The sequence below is a fragment of the Arvicola amphibius genome, chromosome 8, assembly GCF_903992535.2.
Source record: "Arvicola amphibius chromosome 8, mArvAmp1.2, whole genome shotgun sequence".
In the NCBI taxonomy this organism is placed as follows: Eukaryota; Metazoa; Chordata; class Mammalia; order Rodentia; family Cricetidae; genus Arvicola; species Arvicola amphibius.
In genome coordinates this window covers 43,492,798-43,511,981 of record NC_052054.1, presented here as the reverse complement: position 1 = coordinate 43,511,981, position 19,184 = coordinate 43,492,798, and positions in this window count along the sequence as shown.

Genomic DNA, 19,184 nt, shown 5'->3' with positions numbered 1-19,184 from the left:
CATTCCCATTGAATAGCAGCCAGAGTCAGCTAAATTTTAAAACCAATGGACTGCTTCAGGTTTTCCTAAAGATAATGTTGCTGTATTCATTCCTCATACATTATATGTATAATGCAGTATGCATCCTTAGCTAGAAATTGGGCTTTACGTTTTACAGTCATTGCCGTGTACTCATTGTGTGCGCACATTTTTATATAAGATATTACCAGAAGTCTCCACCGTCTGCTGCTGCACACAGATTAGGATTCAGGAACTTTCTTAAAATAATTGAAGGTATTTCTTCCCTGCTGTGATTAGTCTTCTTCATAGCTTTTAGAGAGTATGTATTTGTTACTCAACACAAATTTGTCTGGAAGTGAAACATATGCTTTTGGTGTCATGATGAATTTGTTAATTTAGATTGTGGCATTTAAAATTCAATGTTTAATACATGCAATCAAAAACACAGCACATATTAATGTTCTTAAAGAACAAATTTTATTGTCAATTATTTTGCTTTTGGTTGATATCTTATGGGTCTGTGAAAAATATTCATAAATGTCTCATTGTCACATAAAGGTGACACAAAGCAAAGGGAAAAAAAGGCCACTTTCAATTCACTTCAGGTAAAATAGCATTGATCTCAGAAAATACCTCATTATCAATGTCAATGTCCAGGACAAGAAATACTATGTTTTATTTGAATTTCTTCCTCCAAATCCCTGTTCCTTAAAATAGTACCTAGCTCCACAGTTTAGATAATTGCTGTATCTATTCTATATACTTTGTATGTATCCTTAAAATATGTATGTATATATGTAAGCATGTATGTATTCAAGCATTTATATTTTATGTGCATGAGCATTTTACATACATATATGTGTGTGTATGCATGCAGACATGGTGTTTATAGAGGTCAGAAGAAGACCTCAGAACACTTAGGACTGAAGGTAAAGATGGTCACCTGCCACCATAAGGGTGCTGAACGCAGACCCTGGTGCTCTGCAAGAGCAATAAGTATTTGTAACTTTTGAGCAAGCACTCCAGCCCCTTCTTTTTATCTTGTTTTCATAGTTCAAGGCCAAGGTCACAGGTAGGTGATAACTTCATTTTTCTTTTATTATAGAAGGAGGGATAGAAGGAAGAAAGAAACACATGTATCCAATTATTGCAATGACTAAAATCAGCAGAGTTGAAAACTTTGGAAAGTCAAACATAAATATATGCATTGTGTATACATGACCATTTATGTGATGTGGGATTAACATCTGTATGATGTGAACGCATTTTGTTAATGAATAAAAGCTGTTTTGCCTCTATAGCAGGGGAGAAGAGAGTTCTGTGGGAAAACTAAGCTGAATGTTGGAAGAAAGTAGGAAGAGTTAGAGAGATGCCATGTAGTCACTGGAGGAAAAAGATGCCTGCGTGCCTGTAGAGGTAAACCATGAGACTTGTAAAATATAAAATAATAGAAATGGTTTAAGATGTAAGAGGTACCTAGAAATACACTTAAGATATTGGCCAAACATTATTGCAATTAATATGGTTTCTATGTGATTATTTTGGGTCTGGGAAGCTGGAAAATGAAAGAACAGTCTCCACCTATGTTTATGTACTATGTATGCAGAAATGACTAATATAGTACAAGGAAATGAGCATGTTCTTTAACATCTGTGTAGGTCAGATTGACCTACTTTGCCACATCCTGTGTGCTGAGCCTGTCTTTGAACTTTATTAGTGCCAATTTTCTTTCATGTGTGTATATATATATATATATATATATATATATATATATATATATACATACACACTCAGTACAGAGCCTTAGCTTCACTGGAACTTGACGTATAGACCAGGCTAGTTCTGAACTCACACAGATCTGTCTACTTCTGTATCTGGCGTTGATATTAAAGGCATTCACTGCCACAGCTGGTTAAGCTTTTTTTCTTGTCTTGATGATATAAGGTATTGCCATGATTAATCTTAGCTGACAACTTGGTGACATCGGGTATCACTAAGAGAGACATATCTAAAGGTGTTTCCTTCAGGGATTAATTGAAGGGGAACCAGGCCCCAAAGTGAAGAGCACTTTCCTGTGACACCCAAGTATACCTGAGTGCTGACTTCACTTTCTGATGATAAGGACATCTACTCTGTTGCTGCCAATGCTGATATCAAAATTCAGTTTTCTCAAACCTTCCAGCATGGATGGAAGAACAGTGGTTTGCAGGAATCTTCTAGGCTCTGTGTACCAGATTGGAACTGATGACCTTGCCAGTCTGGTGGATTGAGCAGCTACCAGGTTCTTGGATTCCCCAGCATATAGATAGACGTTTTTTTGACTGCCACGACCTCATCCTGCAAACAATCCAATAAATTCCTTTGTAACACGTTTAGTCTGTCAGTATTGTTCTTTCAAAGAAACTTGGTCTTAAAGATACACAGGAAGAAAGATAAATTTGGAGGTTAGTTCTTCTGCATTAACAAAATGACACATATTAGACATGCAACAAGAAGAAACATACATCATTTTTTTTTAAATTGAAAATAGGTATTTTTCTCATACTATATTCTGATCACAGTTTCCCTTCTCTCACCTCCTCCCATATTCTTCCCACCTTCCTACTTCTCACCTATTAGAATCATCGCACTTTTCTCCTTTTCCTAAAGTATGCTCTAATATCTCTACTTAATAAACAAACAAGCACATTTTTCACACAAACAAATGTGCAGATTTTCTAAAATATAGTTCGTCTAAAGTGTGTATTGTATGTTGTCAGTTTTGTGAAGGCTTACGACTCTTCTACACACACAGTGTCCTTCCTCATGACTGCAGCTCAAGTTCAGGATTTGTTCATAGATGCTCCATTTTGTATGACTGAGCTGAAAGTCAGCCCACCATCCATCCTAAATTCCTCATGCTTCAGTACCAATCCTATTCCTCCTGCTGCACATTTATGAACAGTGAAACACGTACTAAAGTATAGGTTTCAGCAAACTGGAATAAATTTAGCTTCTGCATTTGCTTTCTCCTTCAGGAATTGTCCTGCGAGGCCTGAGCAAAGCATTCTTTTATGGCCCTGCAACATTTGCCTTCATTAGCATTCCATTAGAGACAAATATAGTCTTAGCCTGTAGAGTGAAGTCAATGAAAAATAATGTAAGCTCCCTGATGGATCGGGCCAAGGCCTCAATCTCAGCTTCCTCTAATATCTTGCCTTCTAGGCTGTAGGATTTCATGTGGAATGATGAAATATTTATATTTCATGATTTGGGGTATTTTTGAAATTCCTTAAACTTCAGCATTGTATTAGAGAGACTTGTAATTGTTTGCTTTTAAATGAAAGCCATTTTCTTGACCAGTAGATGACCTCAAGAAAGATATGATGGGCAACATACTTAGCTTTTAGCTGGATTCACCCTCTTAATCAAACTCATATTTCTTTCAGTTTCTTAGAGACCAGGTTGATAATCTGGGTGTTTATAACTGATGGCTTATTTCTTAGACACCCTCTGAGGCTCCTTTCCTGAGGAAACTCAGATTCTTTTGGGACCCCTTCGCTTTTGCCATTTGAACTAGTTCTCTGCAGCAGTTGACCTGTCTGGGCAGAATGTTGACAGAGGGTAACTAAACAATAACATCACTCACTGCAGTGCCCTCTCAGCTATGGAGGGAGAGGAAGAATCCCTTCCCCTTTGGTATTGGTCAGTAACTGACCATGCATACAAATGCGTATTGAAAGGAAAGCACACTTGCCAAATGCGTTTTAAAATTAGAATCCCCGTTTGTTCAATTCTTTGTCTTTCCTCAGCCTCCTTTTTTCTTCTCTTTAATTTTACCTCAGTCTTTTATTAAGAAAACAATCACCACTGGGGATAGAAAGTATTCTCCTTTCATATCTTTCAGTGGAAAAAAAAATTAACGGAACCATTTCTCTTCTAAATATAAGGTTCTAAAATAGCTTTGCCTAGATGGGTGTGAATGGAAATGCCTTTGTTTTAATTACACAATCCATGCGACAGAAGTTCCAACATGTCTCCCAGGTAACTCGTCACATTATAAATGAGCATACATTTCCTGTATGGATATTCTCATATTTCAATTACAAGGTGATAATGTTCTGTTTTCTACTTGAATGATCCTGTTTTCACCTATAGATCTCTTCCAATCTTTGTTAGTAACATACTTAATTCTCACTTCTGTTGTTGCCATTCAATGCAGTCCTAATAACAGCCACTGTCATTTGAAAGTCTGAAGCCTTCCTGATCCTAATTAAGAAAATTAAACATGCTTTATCAGATAAAGCTAACTCAGAAAATCTACAGAAGGAATCATCTACACAAACATTTCTTTACAGCCAGATGCCATTTTAGATTGGAAAGTTGTGCTGAGCAAGCACAGGAGACCCTCCTGGGACTAAGAATCCCTTGAATTAGATGGACAAGAAAGTGGGCAATTATAGTGAGTGCTAGTGGCAAGGAGGGTTAGGGAAGCTCTGGTTTCTCCTCATAATCCTAATTTCACCCATGCTAAGAAAGACCCATCATCACATACTGATCAACCTCACTTTCAAGACAAGTCACTCCCTTTTACATGCTATCTGATTCATAATTACCTTCCTTGATCTCACTGAATCTGAGAAGACTTATATTGACCTTTGGGGAGTTTGTAGAGAAGAGGAGCCTGCCCTTATTTCTGAACCTACTTCAGTGTTTGGATCAGAGGTGATCCCAATAGAAATTTACTTGTGTCCCATATTCACAACACTGAATTCATTCACTATTGAGCTTTAATTGTTTAATGGTTTTCTCTATTTTATTATAACCTATTTGTCATATGTAGTGCTTTGTTATGACACTTCTGCACATATGTATCACACATTTTGGTTGTACTTGCCACTTTCATCCTCTTTTGACTCAGTTCTATTCTTGATGATCTTCTTTCTCTTTGCAACTACCCCCTTTGTGTGAACCAAAAAGTTTAATTACAACAACCAATGACTTATGTACAGGGACATGAGTGAGGGGATCAAGCCAAATTCTTGACCGGACAGTCTCTCTCTCTCTCTCTCTCTCTCTCTCTCTCTCTCTCTCTCTCTCTCTCTCTCTCTTCTCTCTCTCTCCCCCCCCTCCCTCCCTCCCCCTCGCCCCCTCCCCTCCCCTCCCTCCTCCCTCCCTCCCCCCTCCCCTCCCTCCTTGCTCCTCTTCTCCTCCTGCTATTCATAAACCCTGAAATTACATACTATACCTCAGCATCCTGTGACCTCACAACTTCTGCCACTAATGAACTCCATCCTTTGTCACACAGGACATCACAGGTGAATCCCACCTGAATGCTTCAACCAGGAACTTATGAGAATTTGGCAGAGACTTCGGGTTGTTGTTGTTTGGAGTCAGAGTCTCACTTTGTAGCCCTGGATAGCCTAGAACTTGCTTTGTAGACCAGGCTAGTCTTGAATCCAGAGGTCTACCTGACTTTACCTCCTGAGTGCTGAAATTAAAGGGATGCACCAATCACAGCAGAAACTTCAGTTAATAAACTGGATCTGTCAGTATGGGAACTTGAGATAATACACTGTCAGGATGGTGAATTCCTTTTTAGAATTTAATCTGTAAATATCAGTAATGACAACAGTATTAACAGTCATCCATTTATCTAACATTAATGAAGATATCCTTTATGAGAACACTATGTAGAGTGTTTGCATTCAATATCTTATTTAAACTGTAAAACAAAGCTATCAGTTTGCAAAAGTAAATGCTTCTACCAATGAATTCCAGGAATATGATGACACACATTGAAGACAGCATGGTCAGAGATTGTAAGAGGTGGAAGTGGAGCCCTTATCTCCTGACTAAACATTATTTTGTCCTTTAATGCCATTATGTCACCTGCCCTTCCCTATCCCCTTCCTTATTCCACTGAGCTTGATACGGTGCTGGCCTCCTGGATCTATAATCACCATGAAACAAATGATCTCTTTCCAGATGTCTCTCTTGCTGTCAACCTGACCATCAGCAATAGTGGCAGCAGCAAATGTGCACATCAGTGAGTTAAATCAAACAGTTTTCGGAATTTTGGTACCTAAGCCTTTGCATGCAATTCTGTAAAGTACTATTATATTTCTTTTATAGAGAGACCTCATACTAAGGTGAGAGAAAGGAAATAAGATTGCATTTATCTTGGCAATGAAATAGCCTTAGAAAAGACTAAGCACTCTATATGTAAAATGCTATCTATGGCACAGTAAACGACTGGGTCCAGGATGCTTCCTGAAGTGAAAAATAAATGCTATTCTCCATTTCTGTTCTACCATTTGAATATAAAGTTTTTCTTCTTTTTTATCAGAATGGGCAAAAATAATTTGTCTAATGAATCACTATTACATAGTTTTATTTTCACAACTAGATATTAGGGTCACAATTTATAGAAAGAGAAAATAGGAGCTCTTATGAATAAACATCCCTTTCCCTTCAACAAAGCATTAAAGATGCAGAAATTCAAACTGAAGAATTTCTGAATTTATTAGGAGGGTCTGCATTGTACTACATAAAGGATACTTAAGTATTTCTGAAGCAGAGTGCACGCGTGCGCGCGCGCACACACACACACACACACACACACACACACACATATATATATACATATATATATATATATATGTGATGTTTCTATGAGTTGTAAATTTCTGGAAATAGTCTCCCACTTAATTTTATCTCTTCTGCATGGGCAGTAATTCAATGATGACTTCTGCAATTCACACAAGTGTATTTAGGCATGCCGAGGAGTAAAGCTGCACTTGACTCAATGTATAGGCTTCTATCCAGGGCCCAGAATTGCTTTCAGAATTTACTTTTCCATTAATATAAGTCTTTGGACACCATGAAAATAACCCAGGGGGGTTTAAAGGAAGTTTTTTTTTTCTTTATGGCAAATGAGTTTTAATCAAGGATCTCGATGGTAGACTAGATAAGACTACATAAATGGACTAAATCCACGATCTCCCTCAGATGTTTCCTAAGGCAAATCAATGCAGTAGGGATTCCCTTTCCTTGATGTATCACAATCTCCTTTGGATATATTTTCCTTACACCATCAACATCTTATCAACACAGATATTTTCAATACTGCTACTTGTTTTCAGAGGGGAGCCCATTTCTGGGTAGATGTTTTTTATTCTTGCCTCACTCTGTTCTTTATTTTCTGTACATTGTGTAAAGAAAAAGCTGATGAGAAATGAGGGAAAAGAATATCGAGAGTCTCTAAACCAATGCTGGGCATAGAATAAGGATGAAATAAAATAAAAATCAACAAAGTCATGTTTTCTTAGTTTCTAGCCTTTGTTCATTCATCCTGTCGCAGGATGTGCACTTATTTGATGCTTATCATTTTTCAGGAATTCCTTAACGTACTAAGATAGGAGCACCTTTCTCCCAAGATGTGTCTTGTTGGAGTTGTTTGAATACCTTTGAAAAGATTGCTTTCTGTACACTTCAGTTTTCCCCATCATTAATGCAAAGGTGTACTGAATGACCTGATTCTATGACTCACAGGCTTGATAAGATTGTACAGTCTGGTATGACCAACTCAAGTCTGAAATTTAGTTTCTCTAATGAATGATGGCAAAGAATGTGAGTAAAAAAAACAACAAAAACAAAACAACAAAACAAAACAAAAATCGAACAACCTGTGCTCTATTGGCAGAAACACAAATCGGTAAAGCCACTTTGGATGGAAAATTGTATGGTCCTGTTTAAAAAAAAAAAACTATGACCATCTAGCCACCCTACTTTTGGGTATATAGTCAAAGAGCAAGATAATAAATGAAAAAGAGATTAATAAATATCCATGTTTATTGTAGAAATATTTATAAATGTCAAGATAAAGAACAAGCATTGGTATCCAATAACTGGAATGAATAAGGAACCCACACACATACACAATTCTACCACAAAGATTAGATGTATAAAAATTTATATGAGGTCATTTGAAGAAAATAGCTGTAAAATGTTAAGTAGAATAAGCCAGATTCAGAAACACAAACATTGTAAGCTTTACCTCAAATGTAGAAAAGTAAATGAAGCACACCTGCAATTAGAAGATATATTTTCAGAGAGTAGGGGTAGGTCAGAGCAGTGAAGAAAAGGGGCCAAAAAAGAAGGGAAGGGTAAGTGGACTTGATCAAGACAGGTTATACACATGTATGTACACAATTTGGTAAAACTATCTTATTTGTACAACTAAAATATATTAATTATAATAAACATCCATTTCTTTTGACTTTTGTTTTTAACTTCTGTTTCCACAACATACTCTCCTAACAGCACCAAACTTTGAAAGGGAATCTAAACTTTCTTAACTACTGCTAAAAATTCAGTTCCTCAAGTTAATTGAAATTCTTTGCTGTTGTTGTTTGTTTTTGAAACAGGGTTTCTCTGTATCTTTAGAGGCTGTCCTGGAACCTGCTCTGTATAGCAGGCTGGCCTTGAACTTAGAGATCCATTTGTCCCTGCCTCCCAAGTGCTGGGATTAAAAGTTTGTGCAACCACTGCACAGCTCACAAGTTTAGTTGAAGCTCAATATTAGTTTAGTTTTTTATTCTTCATCATTTTTATTTTATTTGGTTTTGCTTTCTTCTTAAAATTAACTTATTCTTCTCTCATACAATATATCCTGATCTCAGCCTTCCCTCCCTCACCTCTTTCCAGTTCTCCCCACCATCCCTCTTCCCCAGATATAGGGTTCCTCTATGATATCAACCAAACACAGCATAACATGATTTATGGTACATTTTCTCAGTGGTTGGCCACAGAAAAGGCTTAGGGGAAGAAATAACCTTAACTTTCTTATGAGAAGGAAGTTCTATCACTTGTAACACATTTCCATTCCCAGACCTGGAATTTAATCCTAGGAGCCAGGCAATTTACAGAGGTCACTTAACAGAGCAAGAAAGGAAGCCAGCCTTGGAAATCAGGGCTTCTGAAGGTATAAGCCATAAGTCACCGTGTAAACAGACAGGGAATGACTCAGAGGAGAAACTGAATGGTCAACTATATGAGTTTTTAAAGGACTGTGGAAGTATTAGAGACAAGAGTTTCCATTTTGAGAAAGCCCTTGGTCTGAAGAAAACTGTAGGCAAAAGATAAATAATTTCAAACAGAAATAATGGAATATGTTTGGAATAGTCTGTATTATGAGGCTTGAAAAATATTTAATGACCATTACAAAAATGTGTTTATCATCATATTTGAAATGGTTTATTCTGTTTATAAAGAGGCAATCATTTATAACTAAAATAAGGCACACATATGTTGTCCTTGGTAAAAACAAAATTTTAGGAGTTATAGGAGAAAGAAAGAAAGAAATGTTCTTATACTAACATTTTGGTCTTACCAAACTACCTTAAAGGAAAGTTTATAACATTTTATTGATGCTTTTTTTGTTTAATCTTGGTTTCTCTATGTAATCTAGGCTGGGATCAAACTCATGGCAATATACTTCCAAATTCTAGGATTATAGCTATGAGCCACCATGCCCATCTAAAATAACATTTTGAATGAACATATTGATATTAGAATATGGGAGAATTATCTAAAGATCAAAACAAATTCCAGGTCTGTTAAAAGGAAACTGAACAAGAAATAGTAACTCAAGAAAGAGGCACAATAAACTACCAGGAAAGATTTATTAATTATGGTTTAATTTGCATGACATTCAGCATCTGTATATAATATTTGAAAGATTAATCAATGTCATAATGAAATTACAGCATGGAAAATTGATTTGTAACTATCAGTTGTTTAACAGTGTCTGATGTCTTAAAGTTTTAGACTTAGGAAGTTGTTTTTTAATTAATTATCCTTTCTGAGTAGTACTGGCCTCTTGGTGACAAAATCTGTCTTCGTCTTCCTGGACCATGAGAAGGTTTTCTCACAGTGGATTCTTCCTTCCCCTTGAAATTAGCATTGTTACAGATTTCAAATCACCTCACTTCCTGACCATCCTGAAAGAGGCTCTTCCACCAGCTTAGCTACTGATGACGTATCGCAACACACTGCACCTCCGAGACACATAAAACTATGATTTGAAAGATGAGAGCAATAACTCTTAACTAATTATTAAAATAGTGATTATTTAAACTTGTACTTTTCTTTTACTTCTTTCTTCATATCTGTGTAACTAAAAATACTTTCATGGGGCACTGCACAAATATCTAGATCTCTTTCTATTTTGCAAAAATTACATTTAGATGCATATTTTTAATTTTTGTGTAGGAGAGCTTTGCATGCATGTACAAATATATGTGTATGCACACACATTCAAATATATATACATCTATATATCTCATATGTATGTCTGGTGGCCACAGACATCAGAAGAGGGCATCAGATTCTCTGGAAGTGGAGTTATAGAAACTTGTGAGCCATTATGTGGGTGCTGTGAACTGAACCCAAATTCTCTACAAGTACTCTCAACTATTGAATTGCCTGTCTAGTACCCATTATCTTTTGCTTTGTGGGTACTCTTTTTGTGATTTCTACCAGTTCTTTATTGTAACAATCACTTCTCTGCTGACAGCATCCACATTTCTTCGTATTCACAAAGAAAAATAATCCAGGATTAGTTTGTGCATACAACTCCTAGTTGATTGTGTGTGTGTGTGTGTGTGTGTGTGTGTGTGTGTGTGTGTGTACTTTAGAGGCATGCACGTGCGTGTTGGTGCTTTTGTGTGTATGTCTATTTTGATTTAGAGTTCATAGCATACTTTGTAGACCAGATTAGTCTTGAAGTTGCAGGGACCTTTGTTTCTGCCTCTAAAGTGTTGCAAGACTGTGTCACCATGTCTGACCTTTGACGAACATCTCATTCATCATGTTTTTTTTTTTAAAAAAAAAAATGTCTGTAATATGATTCATTCAAATCTGAGCCTTTGTTTTTACTGCCCAATCTTGTTTTCCCAACACATAGGGAATAGCAACTTCATTTTCTAGTTCTTTAAGCTAACTTCTTTAGTATTATTGTTTCTTTCTATTACTGAATTCACGCTGCTTTTATTAACAAATTCTATCAATTCATTTTGATGTATAGTCACTATAGCTGGACTCCTCCACTATCATCCTAGTCAACACTACCAACATTTCTCACTTGCATTATTAGAAAAGCTTTCCTTTTTATTTATGAAGATACATTCACATTTCTTCAGATGAGAGAAAGCACTGCTGCTTTTTAAACAATATGAAATTTGACACTTTTGTTCCCTAAATCCTTTTTCTTATATTTAGAATGGAAGCCACATGTATGATCCTTGCCTTTAGTGAGACACAGTTTGAATCTTCCCCAATCTCCTTTTGTCAAGATCTATGTACAAATATTATCTCTCTATTCTTTGTCCATGAGTCACTTGGGCTAATCTGTCCCAAAGCTTCTGAACATGCTGTTTTCCACCTACAAATGTCTTCCCCAGACTCTCCCATTAACTCTTCTGATCATCCTTTTTTTTTCTAATTATACTTGCTTTCTAAGTGAATCTTTCCTTTTAAACTTCATTTAGAATTATATTCACAATCTTCCTTTTCACCAGCCCTCTTTACCCTTCCAGTTTGAATTTTCCCACAGAATATAACCATAGTTAGTACAAATTCAGCTGTCAACATCATACTCTCTACTATAATTCTACTCCAGATGGAATTGTTGTACCAGTGCACAACATAATAAACATAATGCGAAAACAGAATCAGAAGATGCTGACATTTACTAAGGTCCTGATACTTCATTTCTGATGAATCTACTTTATCACTGCAGCATGTGACCAAAAATTTCCCAATCAAAGATAGTCATATTTCCACTTCATCTTTCCTGATTACAGAAGCAGAAGCAGTCTGCAGTGCATGACTTTACTTTATTGGTCATCGCATAAAATTGAGCTTAAAGATTCCATAGAAGAGTGGGGAATTGTTTCAGGGCAAATGCTTACTGAACATACATGAGGACCTGAGACTGGTGCTCAACTGCTCACATAGTAAAGTTAGGAATGTTAACATGCATCTGTAACTCCATTCCTGGGAAAAGGTACAGGAAATCCTGCGAGTTTACTGGCCAGTGAGTGGAACTGCAAATAGGTAGACATTACATATATGATATATATGATATATTATATAAGATATATATGTAGACAGATAGGATAGATAGATAGATAGATAGATAGATAGATAGATAGATAGATAGATAGATAGATAGATATAGACATCTTAAATGAAGTTATACTACTTGGGCTAACACTGCTCCTCAAAAGTGTCATGAACTTTTTTCAAAATAACTTGGCACCAGGCATGGGAAACCTCAGTTCAAGTTGTTGTCCGGGGAGTACAGTGTTATTCAGCCCATCAAGCAAATTTAAAGAAGTAACATGCTCTACCAGCCACTTTGGTGGCATCAAAGTAACTTTAGTGAAAAATATGTTTTCTGCTCATAAATGTCTTCTGGTACACTTTAGTGTTTATTTTCCTATGTAAACCCTTCTGGACACTTCCATTTGAAAATTTCTATCTCAACTTTTTTTTTACAATTTTTTTTATTAAAAATTTCCATCTCCTCCCCTCCTCCTCCCCCCTCCCTCCCTTCCCTTCCACCCATACCCTCCACTCCCTCCCTCTCCAGGCCAAAGAGCCATCAGGGTTCCCTTAACTATGTTAAGTCCAAGGTCCTCCCCACTCCCCCTAAGTCAAGGAAGGTGAGCAACCAACCTGATAAGGCTCACAGTGAGCCCGTCCATGCTGTAGAGTCCAAGCCCATCACCATTGTCCTTGGTTTCTCAGTCCTCCTCTACCATCAGCCACATTCAGAGAGTCCAGTTTGGTCACCTGTTCCATCAGTCCCATTCCAACTGGACTTGGTGATCTCCTGTTAGTTCTGTCCAACCGTCTCAATGGGTGAATGCACCCCTCACGGTCCTGACTTCCTTGCTCATGATCTCTCTCCTTTTGCTCCTCATCAGGACCTTGTGTATGCACATACAATGTGAGGCTCTGTCATTTTCTCCATCCATCGCCAGGTGAAGATTCTATGGTTATATACAAGATATTCATGAGTATGGCAATAGAATCTGGACATTTCTGGCTCCCTCTCCTCAGCTGTCCAAGGAACTAGCTGGGGGCATCTTCCTGGACACCTGGGAATCCCTCTAGAGTCAAGTTTCTGCCACCCCTAGAATGGCTCCCTTAATTAAGATATATAATTCCATGTTCCCACATCCACCCTTCCTATATCCCAACCATCCTATTCCCCCAAGCTCTCCCCCATCCTCCACTTCACACTTTTCTCTCCCCATCCCCCCATCCCCCCATCCCACCCCACCCCCAAGTTCCCATTTTTTGCCTAGCAATCTTGTCTACTTCCAATATCCAGGAGGATAACTATATGTTATTCTTTGATATGAAAACAGGATCCAACATTCTGTTGTTTACAAGAAACACACCTCAACCACGAAGACAGACATCTACTCAGAGTAAAGGGTTGGGAAAAGGTTTATCAAGCAAATGGACCTAAGAAACAAGCCGGTGTGGCCATACTAATTTCTAACAAAGTTGACTTCAAACTAAAATCAATCAGAAGAGATGGAAAGGGACACTTTATACTCATTACAGGAAAAATCCATCAGAATGAAGTCTCAATCCTAAATATCTGTGCCCCTAATATAAAAGCACCCACTTATGTAAAAGAAACATTACTAGAACTCAAGGCAGCAATCAAACCACACACACTGATAGTGGGAAACTTCAACACTCCTCTCTCACCAATGGACAGGTCAATCCGACAGAAATCTATCTCAACTTTAAATGTTTAACAGGTATTTGAGTCTTCAAAGCTACTTTACATCTTTCATCTATTGAGATAATATGTCAAAGGCTAATACTTACCTCCTAATTATTTCTAAATGGATATTAAGTTTTATCTGAAATCTGAGAAATTATACTTTGAAATAATCCCCATCTATGCTTCATATAGACAGTTTTACAGTTAATTTATTGAAATCAACACTTCAATCTTTCTTTTATATTGTAGTAGTGACTTCTATAGTCTTGAGGAATCTGACTGATATCCATTCAGTCTTGAGGGTATTGGTACATGTATCTTTCACCCCGAAGACTATCCTCAGCCCCATAATACATGCATGATAAGGAGATGCTACCAGTTTCACATAGTCTGTCTAAACAGTTCAGCATTCTTATATCTTTATGTTCCAAATCTTACATTCCTCTCTATTCCATATTTAACAACATGTGAAACACCATGCACCCTGTTCATTCTATCTAAAAAATACTATTTTTGAGAATTTTAGATTTCTACCATATTCACACTCACCAATATCTTCTCTTCTTCTTCATTCATTTCTACATTACTGTTTTAAGAATTTCATCCTCTTTTGAATTTGAAAGGTTTTTCTTTCTGTTCTTTTAATTTGTGGTGAGACAAATTGAGACATTTTAAATTTCTCCTGTTTGAGTGTGTTGCGTCTATGTGAATAATTCAGTGTGTTGTTCTGTGATATTGAACCTGTGATGGAAGGCATGATGAAGGAACAAAAGAGCTAAAGAAATAGAAGACTTTTAAGTCTAGTGTTCTCTATATAAAACAGCTTAGAAAACTGTAAAAAAAAAAAAGAATTTCATCCTCCTGGTAACGATTCTCTCTCTTTTTCTCTTCAATACTTAAATGATTAGCATTATTTCTTACTAATTATCTAAAGATTCCTTGTTCCCTTGCCTTCTCTTTATTTTTCTCTGTTGTAAGACTCTATTTGTATGGCTTTTCCATCATCAGGTGTTTCACCATAACTCTTGTCTTTAAAAATAGCCCAGCGCCGGGCGATGGTGGCGCACGCCTTTAATCCCAGCACTCGGGAGGCAGAGGCAGGCGGATCTCTGTGAGTTCGAGGCCAGCCTGGTCTACAAGAGCTAGTTCCAGGACAGGCTCCAAAGCCACAGAGAAACCCTGTCTCGAAAAATCAAAAAAAAAAAATAAAAATAAAAAAAAATAAAAATAAAAATAGCCCAGAGACTGCCAAATTCATACACCCACTGAGCCGGCTCTCCAGGCTTTGCATTGATCACTTCTAAATTCTGTTGTTAAGTTTCACTTTTAGTAGAGGCATAACTGACATTTCAAATCTTAGAACCACTGATGCCAAAACTCATTCAAAAATCAAAGACTGTTGTTGGTGAAATGACTCAGTATGAAAAGGTGCTTTCCATCAAGCTCCAGAACTCGAACTATATTCCCGAAACCCACATGGTGCAAGATGAGACCCAGCTCCAATAAACTGTCCTCTGGCCTCCCTGCCACACATACGTTATGGTACACATCCCTCATAATAAATACATAAAATAATTTTTAGTTCAATATATCTATGTCATTAGCTTCATTTTTTACTATTTAAAATTTTCAGTGGCAAATGGCAAACATGTCTCTTTGCCCTTCTTTCTTTCATGCTATCCCCCCATTTTACCAACATTCTTATAGCTCTGAAAGACACTAGAACCCCTGTGGTATATACCATTTGACCCACCTACTCCCTCAGTTTGCAACATTCCCTACAAGGTGGTGTAAAGGCCCAGGCCTTTTGTTTAAGGTTTGTGTCCATGTGTTTTGTAACCCCTATAAGGAATCAGCATGACATTGTACAAGGGTGTAATAGATTGTGCACTGAATTTTTATTTAAAATATTTTTATATGGGGCCGGGTGGTGGTGGTGTATGCCATTAATCCTAGCACTTGACAAGCAGAGGCAGGCAGATCTCTGTGAGTTCAAGGCTAGCCTTGCCTACAAGAGCTAGTTCCAGGACAGGCTCCAAAACTACAGAGAAACCCTGTCCCTAAAAATAAAATTATATGTTTGTTTGTTTTAATTTTCAAAGATAAGGTTTCTCTGTGCACCCCTGGCTGTTCTGGATCTCACCCTGTAAACAAGAGTGGCTTCTAATTCATAGAGATCTTCCTGCCTCTGTTTCTCAAGTGCTTGGAATAAAGGTATGCTTAACAAATGCGGGCAAATTTTAAAGTACTATTAAATTGTGTTAATTTAGGGTATAATGTGGCAATTATATGCATGTGTAGAATATATTATGATAAAAACAGATTAATTACCTTTTTCTTATTGTTAAATATGAATTTATATTAACAAGTGACACTTATGTGTAATAAAGGGGATATAGAGAAATATTTTGACAGGTATGTATATGTAATAGGAATTATCCAGAAAACTTAAAGACAGAAGAGGCACAGAAAGCACGGTGAAAATAGGTATTTGGTCCTCAAGACTTAGCATAGCAAGGTACTGACCGGCAGTTCAACCTACCGAGCTTAACAGTGGGATAGGAAGGAATACCAAATGGTCAGGTTGTATGGTCAATATGTCAGCCCTGTCATCCAGTGCTTTTGCCCAACACCTAGTACAGTGCCTTCTATATACATAGTCATGAATAAGTAGGTTTGCCTTCTAGAAAAAAAAAAAGAACAGAAAACAACAGGAAAAAATTAAAACAGTTGTCTAGTGATTTCTCTGTTGCTGTGATAGAACACTGACCAGAAGGACATGGTATCAAAAGAATATTTCCAGCTTCTATCTCTCCATCTCCACCCACTGTGGAAGGCAGCCAAGGCAGGAGCCCACGACAGGACCCAGAGCAAAGACTTTGTACTGCCTTACTTTCCATTGCTTGTTCAGTGTACTTAACTATAAAACCCAGGATTACCTGCACAGGAATAAAATCCCCTTATCCATCACTAATCAAAAAATTGCCCCACAGAGATGCCCACAGGGCAATCTAATAAAGGATATTTTTAAGTGGGATTCCCTCTTACGAAAATATTCCTCTAGCTTGTGCCAAGTTGAGAGAAACTAACGGAGCGATGGTGGACCCTAACGGGGAAAATGCAGTTCTCCAGACTGCAAGTAACCCGAGACCTTTAGAAATAGTGATACCATGACCAGATACTGAGAGAGGAGGTATGTTTTACACACACACGCATGCACACACATGCACACACACACACACACACACACACACACACACACACACACTATGCAAGAAATTAAATGACATCAAAAAAGATAAAAGCCTTTGGACACTGGCCAGCATGATCCTGGCAGCACAGTTTTTGCCAGCTTTATGTGAAAGGAAGTATGTCTTCGGTGTTGCATGAAACTATGTATTATTTTTATGTTCCATTGTGAACTTTTTAGGCACTAAAGAAGTATAAGGGTGGAGGTAACATAAAAGTAAGTCATTTGGGGCAAATCCTTTGTGTTCTCTTTCAAGCTTCAGAGAAAATGTTAATGATCGAGAGTATGAGGAACTTAACCAGCTGAGGTGAATTGCTTTCATTAGATATTAAATGTAACTACGTAAAATCACTGTTGTTGCTGGTCTAAAATGATTAGTTATTAAATTTTTTATACTTCTACCAATAAACTTGAGGTTTTCATAACTATTAATTTTTCTTAGCTTTATTAATGATTGAAAAAAATTTATATATACCTCAGGTGTACAGTGAAATGATTTGATATATGTATGCATTCTATAATGAGGACCATAATCCCAGTAATTATGTGTTACCTCTTATAGTCCTTATTTTTGTGTGTATATAGCAGAGCTCTTCATATTTACTCTTTAGGAACTACTAATTTAAAAAAAATCTTCTTAGATTTCAGTAATCTATAGAATGCTGTAACACTACTGCTTACCCTGCAAGTATCATCAAAGAAGAGACCTGTTGGCCAGCGTATTTTGCACATGACATTGCAAACCAAGAACATGTATAATGACACCTGTGTATGATGTATAACGTGTTCTGGAACCCTGACTAAGGGCAGCAAAGGAAGAATAGACTGACACACATACAGGAGAGCTGCAATCGTATGAGGGTGTGCTCACTCTGATGGGGGGCACCCACTACTGCCAGTGACATGAACTTTAGCAGGCTTGATAGGTAAGCCATATGGGAAGTGGCTAGTTAGTCTTGGTTGCAGTCTCTGTAGGCTAGCATTCTTGGGTTGAAAACGTCAGGGAGGAGGAAGCTCAGTTGCTAGTTTTGTATATATATACTGATATTTCACAATAGTCCACAAACACATACTCAGACCTCAAAAAAAGTTGAGCCATCTCTCTTGGTCCTGTGCTGTATGGAGAGTGTGTGTATCTCTGTGTGTAAGTTATGTGTATGTGGGTGCCCACAGAGGCTGGAAAAGAATATCAGATATTCCAGAACTGTAGTTACAGGAGGCTGTGAGCTGATAGACATGAGTGCTAAGAACCAAACTCTCTTCTTTGGAAAAGCAGCAAATACTCTTAAGCACTGAGCCTTCTCTCCAATCCCTTCTCATTTTATTTTTTAAGAAATCAAAATCAACTATCTTAACTGCTAGTGAACAATCTGTTTATGACACACAATCTGTGTTGTTTTCTCCTGTGTTATGATTAAGATTCTTATATAAAACTGCTTCATCATGTTTTCACTCCATATTCAAAGTTATTTCTTATCTGTCGGGACAACATTAACTGTTTAATATGATTGCTGATCTCTCTTTCTCTAACAACACTTAGGAAAATTTAATAATAGCATCTCCAGTGTGCAATGATCTGGGAGCTCTCTTAGTTTCTGGCACTCTCTGGTTCATATTATTTATAAATTAAACAGTAGGTTGTGATTAAGATAATTAATTCTTAACCATCTATTATTAGTTAAAAATGTTGACTTTATTCTTTTCCTTGCATGTTAGTCCTTATATAGCCATGTCTGTCGTGGACGTCATTATGTAGACCAGGTTAACCTAGAACTCACAGAAAACTACTGGCCCTGGCCATGCAACTGCTGGGATTAATGACATTTTCCATCCTTGCCCAGCAATGTTTGCTGTATTCTTATATTACCCTTGTATAGTTCAACTTATCATCCTAGAAATAGTTCCTACCCTGGCTTTTCAAAATTAATCAGTTTGTGGTAACTTTTGTTAGTCTCTGATATGGTGTTTTTGCTTGGTGTGTGGGTTAAAAATTGTTTCCCTGGGAATTTTAAACTGTCCTTGCTATACTGCTTCTGTTATTACCAGTGGTACATTTTGTGTCTGATTATGATTTTTTTATATGTTATTTTATTTCCCATTTTTCTCTGGAAGCTTAAATATTTGTCTCTGCATGTGTTCTTT